This window comes from Pinus tabuliformis, chromosome Q, assembly GCF_031772625.1.
Source record: "Pinus tabuliformis cultivar Carrire ecotype Pingquan chromosome Q, CPIR1, whole genome shotgun sequence".
NCBI lineage: Eukaryota > Viridiplantae > Streptophyta > Pinopsida > Pinales > Pinaceae > Pinus > Pinus tabuliformis.
This window is the reverse complement of record NC_142296.1, coordinates 456,805,081-456,811,372: the sequence shown is the minus strand read 5'-3', so window position 1 is coordinate 456,811,372 and position 6,292 is coordinate 456,805,081.

Sequence of the window (6,292 nt, the reverse complement as noted above, 5' to 3'; positions counted from 1 at the left end):
AGGGATGGGAAGGGGAACGATCTGACAATGCTTCTGAACAACAGACATCAAAAGGGCAACGAGTAGAGTTGCAAGGAGAATCCATAAGATCAAGTTGCCACACTTTGATGGAGAACAGGAGGAAGCAGTTGAAGTGTGGATGATCAACATGAATAAATATTTCCAACTATACGAATATGATTCCAACCTCAAGGCATGGCTCACCATCTTCCAATTACAGGGAAAGGCTACCTTGTGGTGGGAAGAAGTTAAGATGGTAAGAGGAGTAAGTGAACAGAACATCACTTGTGAGAAATTTCAAAGATACTTCGAGGAAAGGTACCTGACCGAGTGCTTTTAGGACAAGAAGGCTAGGGAATTCCATGACCTATGATTGGGACAACAAACTATGGATGAATTTATTACTCGTCTTACTTCCTTGCTTCGTTATGTGCCTTATATTTAGGAGTAAAAGGCTAAAGTACAGAAGTTTGTCAGTATTCTACCTGTGAGTATGAGGGAAAGAATCGAATTTGACAACCCAAAGACAATGGACGAGGCTATACGTAAAGCTCGAATCTGCTACCAGCAAAGCAAGCAGAAGGGAGAAATTTTGGGTAAGAAATGGGTTGATAAGAAAAGCAGCAAGCTAGCTGGTAACACTAAAGGGAATCGTGGTGGAGGTAACAAAGGATACGCCAAGGGACAGAACAGCAGAAATATGCAGAAGAACCCACTCTGATTAAAACCTTCCAATGAGTCCAGAACCACTGAACAGCCTGGGAAAATAGACAATGAGGGGACAGCAAGGCCTCCAGTGCAATGTTGGGGTTGTGGTGGACCCCATTATGTGAAAAATTGTCCTCAACGGAAAGGAACCGAACAGGTTTCCCAAGTCTACGAAGCATCTACAGTTGGCGATATAGGACGAAGCCTACCAAGGATTAATGCTGCTCTGGAGGATCGTCAGGCGGAGTACCAGCCGACCATGGTGGAATTCGAAGGTAAACTCTTAGACCTTGCTGTAACTGTTTTGATTGACCCTGGTGCAACATTAAGTTATATTAGTCCTAGAATTGTGGAGCATTGTAAGTTGCAACCTGTTAAGTTTAAGGACCCTTGGCTAGTTCAGTTGGCAACAGGGGCAAAAAGACGGGTGAATGCTAAGGTCAAAAACTGCCCTTTAAAAATAGCAGGATAGTCAGTTACAGTAGATTTAAATGTGCTTCCTCTTGGCTCGTACGATATATTGATTGGTATGGACTGGTTAGAAAAACACTGGTCCATAATTAATTGTAAAACCAAGACTATCAGTTATAAGGATGAGCTTGGAATAAAGCAAGAGATGCAGGGAATTAAGCGGCCAATGCAAATTTGGCCCATAACAACCTCCCAGTTAGCAAAATGCATTAGGAAAGGATGTCAGATTTATGCCATCCAAGTGGGTTATGCCAACTCAAAAGATAAAACAACCGCATTGGAAAGCATTCCCATAGTTCAAGATTTTGCTGACGTATTTCCAGAAGAGATTCCCAGCCTACCGCCCAAAAGAGACATAGATTTTACCATCGAACTGGTGCCAGGAGCAGCCCTGGTGTCTTGAGCACCCTACAGAATGAGCATACCAGAATTAACGGAGTTGAAAATGCAATTGCAGGAGCTGCTGGACAAAAACTACATTCGCCCCAATGTGTCACCCTAGGGAGCCCCACTGTTGTTAGTTAAGAAGAAAGACGAGACTCTTTGCATGTGTATGGATTATCGCCAGCTGAACAAACTGACGGTCAAAAATAAGTATCCTCTACCCCACGTCGATAAATTGTTTGACTAAGTAAAAGGGGCAACAGTTTTCTCAAAGATCGAGGAAGACATAACTAAGACAACGTTCAGAACAAGATACAACCATTACAAGTTTGTGGTGTTACCCTTTGGATTGACCAATGCCCCCGCAACTTTTATGTGTCTGATGAACAACGTATTCCATCAGTATTTGGATAAGTTTGTGCTAATCTTTATTGATGATATACTGGTTTATTCCTGAACTATGGAGGAGCACCAGGAGCACCTCAAGTTAGTACTGCAAACCCTTCGGGAACACAAACTATATGCCAAGTTTAGCAAATGCAATTTCTTCAAGGAGAAAATACAATATTTGGGGCATATAATCACTAAATAAGGAATCGTCGTGGATCCCAAAAGAATAAGGACCATAATGGAATGGCCGGTGCCCAAAGATGTGGTAGACATTCGATCATTCATGGGGTTGGCAGGCTATTACAGACGGTTTGTGGAGGGATTTTCGAGAGTAGCTTATCCCATCACTTCCTTACAGAAAAAGGGAAGAGCCTTTAGGTGGACCCCTGAGTGTCAATGAAGTTTCGAGCAACTTAAATACTTGCTCACCACTGCACCTATTCTAAGCATCGCTGACCCCAACAAAGATTATGTGGTGTGCACAGACGCAAGTAAAGAAGGAGTAGGAGGTGTGTAAATGCAAGAAGGGAAGATAATAGCTTACAAATCAAGAAAATTAAAGGAGCATGAGCAGAAATATTCTGCTTACGATTTAGAGTTGGCAGCTGTGATTGACACCTTGAAAATGTGGCGACATTACCTTATGGGAAGAAAATTTATATTATTAACTGATCACCACAGTTTGACAAATTACTTCAGCCAGCCCACTCTAAATGCAAGGCAAGCACGGTGGGTGGACTTCCTAAGTGGTTTTGATTTTGAGATCAAGCATCTAAAAGGGAAGGAGAATCGAGTGGTAGACGCTTTGAGTTGGAAATTGCAATGCTTATACGAGATTTCTTGCAGTGAAGGGAAAAGCCCCTTCGGGGAAATGATTAAAAAGGAAACCGAACAAGATGTTGTTTATCAGCAAATAAAACAACAAGTACAACAACCAACCAGCAAAGAAAAACAACTGTATTATGCTTTGGATGTTGCTGGAATGTTGTCTTATAAAGGAAGGTTGTGCGTGCCCAACTAGCACAATATTAAAAATCTGATATTGGATGAGTATCATAGGAGTCATTACGCTGGACACCCAAGATATCAAAACATGATCACTGCACTTAGAAAAGAATATTATTGGCTACGTATGAAGAAAGATGTGGCTGGTTATTTGGCACGATGTCTAGAATGTCAACAAATTAAAGCAGAACACCAACATCCTACGGGTTTATTACAACCATTACCCATCCCGGAATGGAAGTGGGAAACCATTTCTATGGATTTCATAATGGGTTTGCCTAAGTCAAGGAACAATAACAACTCCATCATCGTGGTGGTGGACAAGTTAAGTAAGCCAACACTTTTTATACCGGTACAATCTACTTACAGATCTGTGCAGGTAGCCCATATTTTCATGCAAAATATATTCAGACTGCATGGGCTACCAAAGGTAATAATATCAAACCGTGATGTAAAATTTACATCGGTCTTTTGGAGAACATTATTCGAAGAGTTTGGGACTCAGTTGAACTTTAACATGGCTTACCACCCCCAAACTGAATGGGTGAATCAGGTGTTGGAGGACATGTTAAAGGCATATGTGATGCAGAAACCACATAAATGGGAGGATTACCTGCACTTGGTCGAATTTGCGTACAATAATGGCTATCATACATCTGATCCGGATTTAGACAGGAACGCAACAAATTACAGAGATAACCATAAATACAGAGATGAGATAACCATAAATACTGAGATGCAGTGGAAATAATACTTCATTTCATTACTGTGAAATACTGAAATGTGCTTACAAACAGAAATGGAAATAAATCAGCTAGGGCGATGGTAGCTATCTCTAAGAAGAGATGTAGCGGCTACATGCCTCTGAGCTGTTCTACAAACTGTGTTACAATGAGGCTCGAAGGCCTATTTATTGTTGAGAAACAATGGAAAACCCTTCACATCCCGAAACCTAACCCTAGAAGATGAAACGCCAAATTGTGGGCCCCGTTTGGGTAAATTGGTACATAAATTTTCCGGGGTCGTAACTTTTGCATACGATCTCTGTTTGACGCGTACGATAGCTCGTTAGAAAGATCTATCTGAGTACTACACTTTGTGAGGCAACATCGTTCCGTGGACCCATGTTGCCCCATATTCCCAAAAAAACGTCGTTTAGGGCCTCAAAACGGCTCCGGAAGTTCAGGACCTGAAAAACTGCTAAAAATAGTAAACTGTGCTACAATTTAGGAAACTGAAAAAGCTGAAAGAGACAGATGTGGGGGTCCAAATGGGATAGGTGGGTCGCCACCAACATCAACCTAGATCATTACTCCCCCCTTAGGAAGCAATGGTCCCCATTGCGTTGAGTTCCTCCATCTGCTGAACTTGTCCTGCATTCTCTGATGTGTCCAGTAATGGTGGGAAGCATGGTCGACGATGGTCCATATTGAACACTTGGTGCAGGCAAAGGAATGGAGGAATGATGTGCTCCAAAGCATTGTTCCCCACAGCCTTGGTACTATTGTAAGGACCATGTCGGAGTGTTCTGAGCTTCTAATGGGTTCTGGTAAGTCGTTCTCTCTGCAGATGCAACTAGACTTTGTTGCCCACCTGAAACTTGTGTGGTATCTCTGTGGGTGAGGAGAAGTTGTTCCTGTGTTCTGTCATGACCGTATCCCTTTGTTGTTGCTGCTACATGGAGGAACCCTTTGTAGGGGTCATGGAGGTAGCAACGATCTTCCCCTGACTTTGGGAGTGAACTAGACAGATAAATTTCCTGGTCTGTGAGATGAGGTTGCTGCCTTTCTTAGCAGTGATCAAAGAGGTGGCGGTAGGTGGGGCTACCTCCGGTATCCTCTATAATGAATCACCCAAAGAAATAATAACAGCGCGAGGCCTTGACTCATACACAACATGCCGCCTCCACAAGTATGGCTGGCCTAATAGTACATCACAAACATCCAGAGGTGTAACATCACACAATACCTCATCTGTGAAGGGCTTGATGCTGTAGGGAAGGTGGCACTGTTGGCAAACTTTCAGATCTCGTCCTTCGTGAAGCCACCCGATATTGTACGACTGTGGGTGCGGTTTAGTCGGTAGGCCCAACCGCTTCACGACCTCTGCTAAAATGAGGTTCTTTTGGCTGCCACTGTCGACGATGAATTGTAGCAGCGAACCCTTCACCTACATTTGTGAGTGGAAAAGATGCTCCCCCTCTTCTGGATCTGTAGGTTCATTCTTCTGGATCTTGGCAGTGGCAACAGTGGCGCTGGGATCTGCATCAATGATCTGCTTCCCTTTGCTATTCCCCTTTTCGGGTTCTGGCTCAGGGTCAGAACATGCATCTGATTCAGAAGCCTTCAACTCAGCCACCATCGACTGCTTGGTCTGACACTCACTTGTGTTATGAGTGGGACTCTTATGGAACTCACACCACTTCCCTGTGTCCTTCTTCGGCTTCACGGTGTTGTTCTCTTCTTGTGGCTTCGACGGGTTGTCTTGGGTCACCCCGCCTTGGCTTTGTCCTTTGGGCTTCGGATTTGCAGATCCAAAGTCTCACTTCTTCTGTTTGAACTTTTGCTCGATTTTGACAGCGTATCGGTATGCTGTGCTGAGTGAGGAGATGTTCAAGAACCCCATCTCTTCCTGGATGTATCTATGTAGGCAGTCGCGGTATTTGAGTACCAGATGCAGCTCAGAATCATTGATACCCAAATGTGTGCGAAGGGTATGAAAAATGTTTGTGAACTCCGGCACATCTTGGTCTCGTCCCTGCTGCAATGTGGTCCATTTGATGTATTTATCCTCATAGCTTCCGACAGGGTAGTACTCCTCCTTGATGGCACCCCGGAAGTCATTCCAAGTGGGTGCGGCTGAAAATAGTGAGCCTGTACTTTCATCCTTCTGCTCGCAATAGGTTTCCAAACAGTCCTTGACGTGGGGGGCTGCTTTGAGAAGAGCGAAAACAATCTTTTCCCGATTTGAAAATTCATGAATAGAAAAATACCCATCTAGCACATTTAACCATTTATCTATAGCATCTGCGTCTATTTGACCCACGAAGATGGGGATTTCAAAATTAACTTGTACCTTAAACGGTGTGGCGTTTCCAGAGTCGCTGTTGGAAGCCGATGCGTCGCCTCTGGGTAGCCGCTGAAGGATCTGCGCAAAGCTATCCATCATCGCGTTGCTTTGTTGCTCGAGCGCTTCTTTGAGCAAGATTTTGATAGGATCTCCTGCCCCCTCGTCTCTCTTCTCATCCTCCATGGGAGGCCATCGGGATTTGCGAGGCTGGTCTTGCAAAGGTTCGACCAATTCAAGCCCTAACTCCTTATATCCCGACCTCGTT